This window comes from Neovison vison, chromosome 7 (assembly GCF_020171115.1).
Source record: "Neovison vison isolate M4711 chromosome 7, ASM_NN_V1, whole genome shotgun sequence".
NCBI lineage: Eukaryota > Metazoa > Chordata > Mammalia > Carnivora > Mustelidae > Neogale > Neogale vison.
Window position 1 is genome coordinate 29,252,118 of NC_058097.1, and position 15,773 is coordinate 29,267,890.

A 15,773-nucleotide genomic window follows, 5' to 3' on the forward strand; every position below is an offset into this window, starting at 1 on the left:
AGGAAGTAATAACATTAACCACGGCACCCACTAAAGAGATGTCAGAATATAAAATGACTTCAGATAATTTTTTTACAGCAAGTCTATCAAACACAGGATGGAGATGTATGTGTGTGCATGCGCATGTGTAGAGAGAGAGAGAAGACGCAGAGACCTCTTTTTAAAAATTTAAACTATTTCTATCCTATTTCCCAGGATCGTAACTCCATAGAGAATTCTGCACGGACATGTAAGGCCAGGGAAGGAAATGTTACATGGAGATGCAACACCAAGAAAATCAACATAAAGCTCATTTCTCTACTGTACACTTAAGGGTAATTGAATATAAGTGGGCGAAAATAGATGGCAAGTGATATCAATGAATTAACTTATTTTTGTTGATGCCCAGTAACAGATGTTGGCTAGACCCCGTCTTCCCACACATCCATGTCTAGGACCGTATGATCCTATTTGGAGCCTCAGCCAACAACTCTTGAAGGAGGCATCAGTGGTTGGCCAGAAACCCTTCAGGTTGGCCAGTCCCAAGCCAGTCTCAGAGCCTCCCTCCAGACCTGATAAAAGGCAGGAAAGGGCGCTGTTATCTCTTTCGTTCTTCCTAGCATTCTGTAAGGAGTTGCCACTGGAAAGCCTGGACCAATATATATCATAGTATTTCTTGTTTTCCCCAGGACCCAGCACCAGGCTGCGTGTAAATGGCAGGACAGCTGGCTTGCCACATTGAGAGCCACCCAAGGGAGAGAGCGCACCAAAGTGAGCCCACCTGCTTCCCATGGAAAGTCAACCCAAGCCTGTGTTTCTTTACTCTGCCAGCAAACCAGGTGCTGTGTGGGTAACCTTCAAATACTCCAAACATCTTAAAGAATAATTTACAGGGGAATGACTCTATAACGTAAAATAAGCATGGGAAAAAAGTGTCCGGTTCCCAGAATGAAACTCTCTAAAATTTAATCTGACATCCTGATGTCGGAGTTATCTGAATTTACAAATGACAGTCAAGATACACTGTGTGCCTAAGAGACACATGACGTATGTGTTTTGAGAACACAAAGTAAGGAATAATCACACTTCCTGTCTTCGAAGAGCTTCCAATATGATGTTATAGACCAAAAAAGAAAAAAAATTAAGTCGACATAAATACAATGTAAAATTACATTGTAGTTAGAAGTGTTAAGAAGAGGAAGAGTATTTCGGAGACTAAATGGATGGAAGTGAGTAGATTGAATTATGAACAGTTTTTTGCAAACCCTCAATTAGATCACAATTTCAAGGTCCATTAGTTTTTTTTCCCATGAATCTGGGTCCCCTCTGGCATTTTAGCCTTCCCTCTATCAGGATGTAACAGAGAAAGGCAGTAAAGGTGCCCAGGTAACCGGCTTTGATCAATGCATACTCTAAGGGGCCACGGTAACTAAAGGGGGCTATCCACTCTCAGCTGACAGCAAGGTGCGCTCTAAGGTTCATTCATTCATCCCTCATGTATTCATTGAGTACACATATGTCAGGCACTGAGCTAGGCCCCGGAGATCTATCTGTCCCTGCTCTCAGGAGAGAGGGTTTCATTTAGTGTGAGATACACCGGCTAAATCATCAAACAAATCAGAATTTCTCAGATACAGTTGGGTGCTTTGAAGAGAACAGGACAGGATGATGCAACCACCTGTGCGGGGGATGGAGAGGTAATTTTACCGCAGAAGGGGTCAGGGAGACCTCTCCAAGGTGACATCTGAATGACAAAAATTCGGAGATCAGAAGGGCAGAGCACATCAGGCCAAGGGAGGAGCAAATGCAAAGGCCTGGAGACAAAAATACTGTTTATGAGTGGGAACAGAACAGAGCAGAACAGTACAGAGGCCACTGTGGTAAGACTTGGTGGGGGGGGCAGTGCATAGAGGGGCAGGCAGGAACCAGGTGCTGCTAAGGAGACTGAGTTTGTTCTAGATGTGACAGAGAAGCAAGGAAATGACATGAGCTCCTGTAAGGTATTGTTTTTTAATTTAAAAAACTTTTGGCAACAGCTTTATTGAAATATAATTTGATTGTCATAGGATTTACCCATGTAAAGAGTACACTGGCATGACTTCTACTATGTTCCTTTCCGCCCACTCTGGCCTGATGACCGTGAAGGCACTTTCCGTCTTGATTGATCTGCTTGTTCGGAACATTCTACATAAAGGGAATTGTAATATGTGGTGCTTTGCGACTGGCTTCTTTACTTAACATGTTCTCAAGATCCACCCATACTGTAGCACATATCAATACCTCGTTGTTTTTTTTTTAATTCCCCAATTATATTCTATTGTATAGATACACCACATTTTGATCATTCATTCAACTTGATGGATATCTGGGTTGGCTCCATTTTCGGCTTTTAGGAATAATGCTGCTGTGAACGTCTGTGTGTCAGTGTTACACAGATACATGCTCTCATTTCTCCCGGAGAACTAGGAGTGGCACTGCTGAATCATGGAGTAATCCTATGTTTAACCTTCTAGACTGTTTTCCAAAGAGCCTACAGCATTTTCTATCCTTGCCAACAATGTTTGAAGGCTCTAATTTTTCCCTATCAAGAGCAGCACTTGGTATATTTGTCTTTATGAAAGGTATGTTTTTAAAAGATCCAAAAAACATTTAAGGATCACTGCTTTTAAAAATAATTGTAAAAGTCACCGCTTATTAAGAGTTTTGAAGATCCGAAACGCTTCTGGAATTCTATAGGGTAATGTGATGTGCAGGAGGGGCAGAGATCTCCTTCCATGAAACTGCCACTAACTGGAAAATAAGGACGGAGACACTAAATGTGGAACATAGACGTTTGCTTAGAATTTGTTCAAAATGCATCTAGCTTCATAACTAGATGAAGGGACTACTGCACTCCTGTACCTTCTAGTTTTATCCCACTTGTTTGTAGGTGGCAAAAGGCAAGCATTCAAGTAGAAATTTGTTGTTTCCTCCCACCCCACCCCGCCCCAGAAGTGTTTGGAACACAATGTTACCAATCACTTGGCCCAAAGGAAGCCCTTTCTGAGGCCAAAGCCTCCTGGGGTTGGAGTGCTGAGCGTGAGCTGGTGGCTTCCATGCTTCTTGAGAGCACAGCCCCGTGATCATACGGTGAAAGGCTAGTTCCCAGGGGTGCTGGGAAGGACTGAGTCCTGGGCAAGTCGAGCAGTGGTCTTAAAAGCCAGAAAGCACCCAGGGTGGATTGACATGCTCTCCAAATTCACCATCAACATTGCACAGGCCCAGCAGAAGCAGAGAATGAGCAGGAGATCTAATGGACTGCCTACCTGAGTCCTGGCTTATGCTTGGGGAGCAAGGGGAGAAAATCCTGAAGTATCAGAGTAAGCAAAAACTATAAAGAGTCAAAAATTACACTCAAAAATCCCTTGAGTTGAACACAAATATTTACCTGCCACTTGTAGTTCAATAGACCACTTTTCAGTAAGCCCAACAAGCTAGGTTCTCCTCCATCGCTGGGACAGAAATACTTCTGAAGTGAAGCATCAAATGATCAGTTAGGCAGCACATAATTGCCTTCTGTTTAGGGGCCATTTGGTGAAAACAAAGAACAAAACCACAGAACACCATACCTTCGAGGTATAGACTCATACTCAGAAGAGGAAGGAATTCACCCTTCGAGGGGTGGGCATGGATTCCTGCCTCTGTCCCACATTTACTCCAGGGCAAATACTTAAGGAATGGAAGCACACGGAGAGAACTATCTACATTGGGTTGCTATTTCTCTGTCATTAAACATAAGCTAGTTAAAGATATGTATGATGTAATTCACTGAAATCAGTTTCAGAAATCCAAAGTTCGGACAAAAGTCATCTTTGTCATAGATCATAAAGGCAGAGACTCAGTTGCCAAAGGGAGGTGAGATCACAAGTTTCAGTAATGAAATTCCAGAGACTAGAAAACACCTTGCCGTGAGGGGCCAACCCGAAAAGTGGAAGGCTGTGTAGGTCTTATCTAGCCTACACCCCTTGTTTGAGCTCCAAAGCTACTCCGGGACTTATCCAAGGTCACAAGACAGAAGTGGCAGAGCCTGGGCCCCAGGGTACAGACTGCCTGACCTCTATTTTACAAATTCTGATGAATCAAAGAAATAGTTCAAAGGTAAAAGTATACCTAGTGGTTCCAACCTCACTATTCATCACACATTACACCAATTAAAATGCAATATAGGGGTGATTATTGCTGGGCTTTAATCATATTGTGTTGTCTACAACATGCTGATGGACATGTGTTTTGGAAAATCAAATAAAACCACAGAGCTGGTTGTTACTGGCTCTGGGTTTTTTTTTTTTTGGTTTGGGTTTTGTGTGTGTGTGTGTGTGTGTATGGCTTTTTTTTTTTTTTAATTTACATAGTCTCAGCTTGCCTTTAGGGAGTTTGTAGACGAAAGCAAACCTGTCCCCTGGAGACACTGTGGAAAGAGTTCTTAAAGCAGAGTTATTCTCTTTGTGGTTGTAGTCACTTATAATCAGAGAAATCAGAACGTTAGCATGATTCCATAGAATTCCCCAGCAACTACCGTAGGACCAGAATCCCCCTTAGCAGTCCTAGGAATCACCAGTAGCTGAGAATACTACCCACAGTTCAAGATCTGACTTGGGCCCCAAAAGCTAGGAGGATCCCCCCCCTTATAAATATATTTGTTCTCCATTCTCTACCCCAAGCCTCCTCCTTTTCTTTGAAATCTGAGTAGGACTCCTCTGCTCCGTGACCTGTTGGAATATACTTGCTTGTTTGCTTTCTCCTGTGTTTTTCTTAATGCAATAACTTGAAATGTCAACATGAGGTGACAGGTAAATCCTCAGTCAAAATAAGTTTGCAACCAGACAGGAGGAAGAAAAGAATAAGCATGCGGAGAGCTGGCCATGGAGGCTGCTGAATGGTCACCAAATCCATGGCCAAAGCACTAACAGAGGCCAGCATTTATTATCACCACACAGGACCACTCCCGTCCTCTTACTCGGCAGGCTGTATTCTCAAGCTTTTCCTCTGGGGCTCTCCATTGGCTCTGGTTCTGTAGCTACTGCAACAAACAGGTACAGAAAGTTCGAGGCGCACGGTCTGGATACAGACTCTGGCTGCGTTACTCAAAGTTGGAGGTACTTACAGGAAGAAAATATGCCAATACAGATGGGGGGGCAGGGAATGTGTGTTGTTTTTTAAATTTCCCACTGAGGCAGAAACTTAGCGAGTTAATAATGATACTGTCTGTGATGCAGACGGGAGAGAATCCAGAGATTCCCATCCTATCTCGTAACAGAGTTTGGGAGAATCCATTTTTGGCCTCGTCTGTATGAAAGGGAAGATGAGGGTCAGTGCGGTTGTAAATCAGAGAGAGGGGACAATACTGACCGACCAGCCAACTGGCTGCTTGCATGGGGTCTCTGGCACCAGCTCGAGGACTCTCACGGCAAAAATGCGCCACATGGTGAACGTGCTACCATTTTAAGCAGTTTCTTTAATTCCATCATAGATTCTCCCCCTTTCTTGCTGGCTTCGGGTGTGTTGGCCCTGTGGCAGCTTGCCTCCACAGGACCTAAGCTGAGAGGGATGAGTTACAAACCCAAATCCCAGTGTTTGCTAAGGGGATTTATGCATTAGGTTCTCTGAAACTTTACCCAGAAAGTCTTCCTCATTCCTCTGCTGGGTTTCCGGAAGAGAGAAATCCCCTCTGCCGATCTCCCTTTGACTCAGTGCTGGATACGGGCACATATAAATCCTGCTAATGACTTCTGCCTATGGCTGACAGGTTCTGGTCTTCGGTGAAAGCTGAGTTCTCAGAAACTGCTTCTTGTTTATTTCTGAAGACGATTTATGGCAGGACTTCTTCAGTAAGCATCAGCATTCCCCGTGACGGCTGGCTGTCAGCACCCTTCATTTACTGGGCTGTTCCAAATGGGGGGATCTAATCCATGCTGTCGGATCTGGGACCCTAAACATTCTAACTTTCAGAATTTTGAAATCGTCTTGCATGAAACCTAAGGGCCCTGTGTTGGGAGTTCCCTTTTTTGGAGGTGGGAAGACATCACCTTCTTAACACATTTCATTCTTGAGATACAGAACTCTTGGTTTTCCTTTGGGAAATTCCACCACTTGGAGGTGGGGGCGGGGGTGGCCGGTGAGGATGCTTGGGGACTAACCGATTTCAGATAATCAGAATATGCCTTATCTCCCTATGGTTATGGGGCTTGCTTCGGGAATGGACACATAATTCATTCAGACTAAGAAGGCATGGTAAGAATCTAGGGCTTCTGAGAAAGAGAAGTATTTCTTCTTTGATGCGATTCGTGATGTGACAGTAGCTATGAGGTCTGGACCTGCAACCGTCCTAAATCCAGAAGAGGGTAAAGCTGCCAACCCTCCCCCCAAAGCCTCAGTTCTGCAGGAGGTTATATAAAAAAAAGAGTATAACATCAAGGATATTATACTATCCTTGTATAGTATAATACATATACTATATGTATTATAGTATATAATAGGCAGTGGCCTCCTTTTGGACAGTAACAATTAACATGAGAGTGTTAAAGGCTCTGGGAGTTCTTACAGAGATGAAAACTATTCAATTTTACTTAACCCGGTGTTTCCAAACTTACCTGACCATGGAAAGCACCCCCTCTTTAATTCTGCTTAAAGTCACTTAATATCTCAAGGATCTAGACTTCTGCAGAACATACGTTGGGAAATGATAGTTCTATGAAATGTCTCCAACTCTCGCGTCTCATTTATTCACTACAGAGAATTATAAAACTTTTTAAATACCAAAAGTATACAGCGTAACATAACACACTTGTAGCTATAACCAGCTCTGCCAAATCTTCATGAGAAAGAAAAACATCCAAATTGAATCTGCCGAAAGATTTGATTTCCAAGTGTTCTATTTCTCTCATGCCTCTTTATCTTAACACACATTGCCTTTGTCTTGAATATCCCATTCCCCCTTTCTGCACCGTTCTTTGCCTGGCTATATCCTCCTCCTATTCAAGACTCAGCTCAGCCATTACCTCCTCAATAAAACCTTTCCAATTCCCTCCCATTCCCCAGCCCATTAGGCTTCTGTGGTCCTCCTCTGAATTCCCAGAGTTCCCTGAATGTACCTCTATCCAAAGATGGCAATTACCACATTCTTAGTTAATTGCTTATTCGGTGGTCTCCTTTATTAGATGAAAAGTTCCTTAAGGACAGGAAACAGTCTTTTCTTTCTGTGTCCTCAATATCCTGGGCAGTGCAGGGACTATCAGAGAGATACTAGTTCAATGTTTCGTGACTGATGAACACTGCAGGGTTTTCCCGGGCGGGGGGGGGGGGGGGTGGGACGGAGCGGTCTTCCCCTCCAGGGACATCAGTGTACAAGTCAGCCACCAGATTTCTTGACTGCTGTGTTGTCCTGACTTCTGTACATTTGACCCGGTCACTATCTTCCTCTTAGGATGCTGTCTCCGCTTTCATTTTTCCATCTCAAAGCAAGTGAATCAGCTAGAATGTCTTCCGCTTCGAGTAGCAGGACACTAACTCTCAAAAGCTTAAGCCATCAGGATACTTATCTAAAAAGTCTGGGGGTGAAAGGCTTTGAGGTCAGTCATCGTGGATCCAAGCTTTCCTTCCATTTGTTCCATGAGCGTCAGTGTACTAGTTTCTCTGTCTTCCAACGTGTCACCTCGTGGCTGCAAGCCGGCTGCCATGGCTCCGGAATCCTGTCTGCTCACTCTGTGACGAGGCCAGAAACTTGCACGAGGCTCTGTCTTTTTACCAGGGAGAAAATCTTTCTTCAGAGCCCTTGGCTCACTTTTCCACGTAGCTCCCAGGTCAGAACTTGTGCCATGTGGCCCCCCAGCTTGCTGGGCAGTCGGGGAAAGTTGAGCATCTGGTCCAGAGGAACAGAAACACCATGACTGGCTTCACCTGACTGGAGTTTACCAGTCAGGTGAAGTCGGGTTGGCAGAGGGGCCAACCTCCCTGAGATCAAGGGGCCTCTATCCACCAGCTGAACAAAACTAGGCTTCTCTTAGTGGGGATGAAATAGGCAGGGGACAGCTGAGGGACGGGCTGCCGGAAGAGTGACACAGTGTGCCTGCCACAGTAACCCCAGTACGGTTGTCAGGGTACCGGGCTGTGCAACCAGAAGCTTTGCATTTCGAGGCTACCACTTCTCCCTCACCAGCCACAGGCCAGCGGCCAGCTCCCCGTGACCTCTGCGTGCGGTGTTCATTCGCTCTAACGGGCGGTGTCCTTGTTCTATCATGTGAGCTGACTAATGACGTTTAAAACAGAAGAGAGGCTTCCATTCATCCAACTTCTTAAGTTAGGCATCTCGTGACATTTCTTAAGGCAGGAAAACATGTGTTCAGGCATTCACCCGACAGTTCCTCTGCATCTGCCCTGGGGCAGTTTTGGGTCACAGAGATAGTCAAGACAACCTCTGCCCTCAAGAGGCTCACTGTCTGGTGAACAAGACAAACATTTACACGAAGAGCTAAGCTGAACATGACAAGGGCCATAATTAAGATCTGTAGACAGTGCCACAGACCAGAGAGGAGGCCAGTGTGCCGGGGAGGGGGCTGGGGGAGGGATGTGAATGGGGCCTCTGCAGACAGCCACGGGAGCTGCGTTCTGCCCACCTTGCAGAGGAGGACGGGGGAGACCAGGCCACTGACGCCCAAAGCCCTCTCCAGGGAGGAGACATTTGCGTGGGAGGCAAAGGAAGATGGCCAGGAGGACGAGGTAAAGAAGGAGTCCATGGCGAGGGGGAAGAAAAGAAAAAAAAGTGCAGTCGATGGAAAATTCGGGATACGGTGAATGCTCTGGAGCAGACCTGCCATTGAGGGAAAGGGGTTGGCGGGGGAGCGTCCCAGAGAGGAGGCCAAGAGGCAAGTAAGGCATTTTACAAACCTGCACCTTATCCTTGAGTCGGCAGTAGAACGTCAATGAAAGTTTCAAAACATTAAAAATAACTCATTCCTTCAAAGGTTAGGGAGGCCAATCCCATTTGCAAATTAAATAACTCCTAAATTGTAGGAGTCCTAGAGCACTCCCGACTCTGTTTAATAAACAAAGAAGTGATTATAATGTTCGAGAAAGAGCTGTCAAGTGCGCTTCTAAGTTTTTCAGGGGCTCGCATGAAATGAATACCTGTGTTTTGTCCTTCCATAAAACTGAACAGGTTAGGGATACATCCCATAAATCCTACAATTATTTCAAGCACAAAGCGTAACTTTACTACATTATCGCTTTTAAATAACACATCACCAGGTTCTGGTTCCCAAAACCACTTTGGGGAAAAATGCTTTCCGAAGTGACATCACCCCCCTTTCCATATAAAATGAGAAAATAAAGGATCATATTCAGAAATAGCAGACTCCAGGAGGAGGACTGGTGCACCTTAAGAGCCCACTATGGAGCCCCCTACCGCCCTGAGAGAAACAAAGAAATAAATTAAAAATATAAAAACCCCCAAATACACAGAGTTGAGCTTAAAAGAGGTGGGCTGGTTTTCCCCAAATCCATTAATAAAATAAATCACCGTATTTCATATTCACAGTCATCTCTGAAAGTTCTCCTCTTAATTGCTCTGTGGCATCATGTTTTATTTTAGTAAAGTTCAGATTTTATTGCCGGGGACTAATGGGCATGGAGCCCCTGAAGAACTTGTTTTAAAACACTGACCAGTCAACCATAAAAGGGATATTAAAACAGCTACACGGGCTAAATAAGAATTAAAAAGTATAGCCACTTATTTTTAAATTAGAATCCTCTTTCGCATTTAGGAATATAATAAAATGTGTCATAAACTTTCTACTTTCATTCCAAAGTATTGCTGTAAGGATCAGCCGTAATGCAGATACAAACCTTCTACGGTTAAGCAGGACTCATTAAAATCAAGAGCTGTTTTTAAGCATTATTAGAGGCGTTTTAAAATTATAAGTTATTACGATGCTGTAAAAACCTTCCAAGGAGAGACACAGAAAAGGAGAAACGGGGGAGGATCTAATGAAGAAGACTGTTAACAAACTCGTGCCATCGGGAGGTCAAAATGCACAAGACGAGGAGGGTCAAGTCCTAGGACACAGCTGGGGAGAACTTGCAGCTGTGAGATGTGTTCAGATGAGATCTTCCTGCATCACTGTTGCATCACGCGCTGTCATCCCATCCAGTCTCGGAAGCTTTTCCAGAACCGTGTAGCCATCTCTCGTTTTACTGATACACCAGCTTCTTTACCAAGGTTCGGTATCAATGATTAGGGAGTAGCCCCGTTTCGTTAAGTGGGAACCTGGCCAGAGGAAAATCAATCTCCCATCCCTGCCTCGAATTCAACCGGACTGGGGCACTCAATCAGAGATCCGCAATATTCTGATAACGGTTACGGTCCTTTCCTTCTTCTGGTGGCCCAGAAGGGGGCAGGGATCGTTGACCCAGGAGGGGACGTCCACTCCGATGAGCCGCACAGGGCCCGGTCACACGCGGAACGTGGAAATGGCTTTTCAGGCTTCCTTCTGAAATAGGGCATGAGGCGTGGAGAGAAAGAGGATGGCTTTTCCCAGCAGAAGCACTCTGGCCAAATAGGACAGACACAGGATGTCCAACCGAAAGGAACAATCTTTTAGTAAACATGATCTCTGAAAGGACTCGAAAATAGAGACCTCAGCAGAGATCCCGTTGGTGCCAGAAAGGGGACCAGGCAGGCGGAGGAGCAGGATGGCAAAGGGGCCCAGAAGCCACTGCATTTCTAATTCGGCGGCACCTTCCTTTCCTCTCAACAGTTTTAAATAAAGGCATCTTGAACTGGTTTAGATTAGCCCCCACCAGGCACATTTGTAAAGATAAAAAGAACATGGTTGTTTTCCTTCCTCCAAGAGAGGGGGCTGGGAAGGGAGAGCAGGAACGTTCAGCCAGACCTTCATGGAGGAGAGAAAACAAGAGTCAAGTATGTTCTTATGCCCGCGCCGCTTTGAAACTTCGAACTCTCAAACGTCTTGTCTTCCTGGGTCACAGAGACAGAAAGGAGAGGAGCCAGGCCAGGGTAGTGTGTGTGTGTGGGGGGGGTGGTTTAGGGGGGAAAGGGGCAGAGAGAAGTGTGTTTTTCTTCCTCACCCTCTAGTTCATGGCAGCAACTAGCTTGTGTAAACATTCAGTAGCCCATCTGAACCCTATTTTAGAACAAAACAATTTCAGTTTTAAAGTGTTTGAATTACTTTAGCTAAATCTGAGGATTTGCCTATTGAATCTGGAGCTGTTCCCTTTCAACTCTGAATGAAGGAAGAATTATGAGGCTGGAATTATTCAATGAGAGCTATCTGTCCTGGCACTCAATCAAAGGGATTAGGATTTGGAGAGAAAAGCCTACAGGTGATCCTCCAGGAAGCATACCAAGCAGTTATCAAAAACATACAAGTTCAAAGCAGCTCAATTTTCATATGTTAAATGTACTTGGATGCAGCCCCAGGCTCCTTTCTAGGTAAAAAATTGTGTTAAAGCTGTTTGTACTTGCATACTTAGCAGACAAGGGAATAAAAAAAGCCCGTGGTACAGCGATGCCGGGTCCACCTCACCCGCATGTAACACGATAAATCAATCTTGTTCTCTCGGTGAAACACGATCTGATACGGGGTCCAGGCTTCCCGGACCCATCCCTGACTCCGAATATCACGGCAGATACTAGTTTACCTCCTCAATGCAAAAGAGCTGTCACAACACAAACGTTGTGAGGTCAGGCACCTGGCAGCTTCACAATGAACAGTGTGTTATTCACGAGGCTTGGGTGCTGTTTTCTCAAAACACCATGATCTGGGCTTAATGGTGTATTACCTACTTAATAGCTTAACTTGGGCACACTGAGGAGGAGGATAAAAGGACTCACACTGAGATGTGGGTTACAGACGAGGGTATGTTTGAGGAGGCCTTCCTGTTACTAGTGGGTCATCGAGACAGACACTTTACGTGGCCGTGGAAATTCTGCAGGGCGCACACAGAAGGTTACAAATCCCTCTGGTGTGCCCAAAAGGGCTCTGAGAAAATGAATGTGTAATATATAGAAATAAAGTAAAGGGAGAATGTGGAAATCTATATTCGGTCTTCAGAAATGTATGTAAAACGTGTCATAGCCTCCCGGACACATAATCCACGCTCAGCAGAAACAGTGTCTGCTTCGGTTTCGTCCACCTTCTGTGGAAGGAAGGTCAACGTCACACCGCTACAAGACTCGGCCTGTGGCTCACTGGCAGGGAGGGAGGCAAAGGGCCTAGAACTTTGCAGGACACAGCATAGCACCAAGGGGCGATCATGGGGATCTCCGGCTACAGAATTTCTGAAGGGGAGCCGACCTACCCAAATGGTAGTAGCCTCATCTATAAAATGAGTATAAAAGCCTACTCACCCGAAGAGGCTGCTGCTATTTACTCACTGTACGCCAGCATTCTACAGACATTAACTTTCCTCCAATTGCATTATGGAATAAATACTAACAGTTTCCATCTTAGAGATAAAGAAACAGAATGAACTCAGCACCTTGCTCAAAGTCACCGTACCAGTAAGTGGCAGAGCACAGATTCAGACCCAGGACTTGGAACATAGGGTCCATGTTCTTTACTTTCAACCCGATTCTGCCTCCCTATACACGAGTCTCTTGCATTTGAGCTGCCTTCTATAATTAACATTATTACCAGCCTATTGGGCTGGGGCACCCAGGACCCTCCTCAAATCCTCCCTCACCCTCCCTACTGCTAATCAATTGCCAAGTCCCATTGCCCTATCTCGGCAACATCATTCTCCCTCCTGCATGCTGCTCTTTCTGCCGGGGCCCAGGTGAGGTCCTGCCACCTTTGGACTTAAACACTTACACAGGTCAGCCTGCCTTTTCTTTTCTCCAAGTCTTTGCCCACTCTCTTCCTGAAGCTTGAAATACTGTCTGCCTCATTTGCTTAGCACAGTCCTACATGTTCTTCCATGCCCAGGCCAGAAGAAGCTTCCGTCGACCTTGGTTATTCTCTCGCCGGTGCTCCCAGACCACATGCGCTGAGTCCTCCGTATGCACTTTATACTCCTCAGCATTTCCTTTAGCCGGACTCCCTAACCCACATCCCTCTATAAGAACCACACTACGTAAGTACCGCATGTACTGTGTCGTATTTGTTTGTTTTTGGGGCATCTAGGTCTTCCAGATAGGTTTTTCCAAACCGGGGAAAGCAGAGGGCGGGGAGGAAGACTATCTGAAGATTCATTCCAGGTCACAGATGCTTGATTCATATGATGCAAGCAATAAAAACAAAGATATAACAACAGCAAGGAGAAAAACCCTAATATTACATGAGGCATAAGGAAGCATTATGGATAAAATAAAAAAAAAAATCTAGGCATGTATGCCAGACTGCCAAGGTTAAAACCCTCCTTCTACCGCATGCTAGCTATATAACCTTGGGAAAGATTCTTAACTTCTCAGGCTCCAATTTCTTTCCCTCAAAAATGAGGGGTAACAACATGAGTTTGCTGTAAAGGACTAAAGAATGCACGGAGCCTTTAGACTAGCACTAGGCACATGGTAAGTGGTCAGTAAATGGTAGATAGGACAGGACATGGGAGACAGTATTTCCTCTCCTTGCCATCTAAAACACTAACCTCTTAAAACAGGTATGAAAGGGAAGTAAGCATTACAGTCTGTGCTTTCTCTTTCAGAATCAGAAATGAAAAAACTCTAAGAAGCTGGATATTGCAAAGTCTGCTAGACTTTTTTTTCTTCCTTCCCTATAACTCAGCTTAAGGCCCCAACATAAAAGAGCAACACCATGAACCTGGCTCCTCCTGGCTTCTTATTGTCTTGGCACTGAACGATCAATTTGAAAGTACATTAACTTATTTAACAGGTCACCAAGTAGCAGAAAGCTAAAAGTTGAACCGTATTTACAAGGAAGAATTATATGAAAATATTTTTATTGATACCATAAAAACCACCATTAAAAATGACTGCATTGAAACGCTGAACGTGTATGGAACAAATGGCCAACTCTTAAAATACTACCTGGTTCCAGACAGTCCAAATTTTGTGTCTCGTTAGCAAATAAGATAAGTGACTTTGTCTGAAATGATGTTTTATAAATCCTATTAATGGGCTGAAAGGGAGGCAGCGGTTCCCAAAACAGGAGAACTCATTTTTGAGTTCAATCCCCATTGTACACACAAAAATGCAGGGGGAACGGAGGGAAGGAGCTGTTTTTAGACCCACGAACTACTAAGAGTCTCTAACAATTCCGTTTTATACTTTTCAAAATACCTGTACACTCATTCTCTTCTCTGCTCCTCGCGACAAGCCCAAGAGGCAGGCTGGGCAAATATGTACACTCCTGGGGGTTTTTAATAGTACCGAGAAATGTAAATTGGTTTCATCGGAGTCAGTTTAAAGCAGGGCTAAGTCAGGCTCCCGTTGGCTCCATGGCCTCTTCCATGGCGCATGGTGTTGTAAGAGCCGGTATGCATGGCATAGAGATGGATATGTCTGCGTACACCCACAGAGTACGGTCCTGTTAAACTCTGTATCCAGACACATGATAAGGCACTTGTTTGTTGTTCTGCTTTTTGAAAAACAGAAGTGACATACTTTCACCACCGCAAAAATAATAGCACAGCGCTTTGTATATACTAGTCTTTTTTTTTTTTAAAAAGAGTAGGACGTCCTCCAGTGATTGGTACAATCTTGTTTTTGCCTTTTCTTGCCAAAAAGAAAATATGGCTTTAATAGAAGTTTACATCTGCGTGGCATTACATGCATGTAAAACAGATGTAACCTAATTACATTTTCATTTAAATTGCTAAATAGCTACCTAAGTAAAAAGCTAAAATAACATACAAACAACAGTTACTGTAATAACAAGTGTACTTAGAATTGAATGAAAAGGATCAAAGCTGCAGCATACAGAATTTGAGTTGGTCTTTCGAAAAGAGAGCGACGTCACAACGCTTCCCCCCACCCCCCAACCCCGGCCATGCCCCAGTCATTCAGAAGTCTCTCCCACGCGGCCTAGAGATGCGGCTCGGCTCAGTCTAGACACAAGGAAGGAAATCCATAGCGTTTACATAAAGACTTTGGGTTTCGTGAAGATTAGACACACTCTACTAGAGATTATATAGCAAAACCCTAAATTGGAAATGAGAATTCTGGGACAATACAATCAGCTTGATTACAGTTTTAAGCAGACCTGTCTCGGCTGAAATCAGGAATCAGCTCCCAACCCTAGATCAGAGCACCCTTTTTGGGATTGTCGCAGAAGACAACATCACACGTCAGTCATGGCATACTCGTGACCCACCCCTTCCTGCCAGGAGAAGGCTCGTTGGAAGGATCCAGAGCATCTGGGATGATGGGGAACTTTGCAAAAGAGAACACTGGTTGGTCTTCACAAAGGAGCAGAGGCAACACCACACCAGGTGGTAAGTGACAGTGGTTGCTATCTTGAGTAGGCTGAGAAGGAAACTATATGTGTAGAGCGTTCAAGCAGTGTAAAATTATTTCAAAATTAGAACAGTCCATCACTAAAAGCAAAGGATCTAGCCTTGGAATGCCTGCTGAAAATCCTCTCCCATTCGCTTTCTTCTCTAAACTATACTGGCCAGTTTTTCTGCATTTTGCAAAGGAGTGCAGAAAAATAAAAGCCTTGGATCCAGGGCACCCGGGTGGCTCAGTGGATTGAGCCTCTGCCTTCGGCTCAGGTTATGATCTCAGGGTCCTGGGATCAAGCCCCGCATCGGGCTCTCTGTTAAGCGGGGAGTCTGCTTCT

General features: G+C 44.7%; 1 protein-coding gene across 1 annotated transcript in view; it reads right to left on the reverse strand.

Moving 5' to 3' along the window:
- Positions 1–15,773, reverse strand: part of FTO (FTO alpha-ketoglutarate dependent dioxygenase) — a 373,822-nt gene that overhangs the window by 93,200 nt on the left and 264,849 nt on the right. The window lies entirely within an intron of this gene.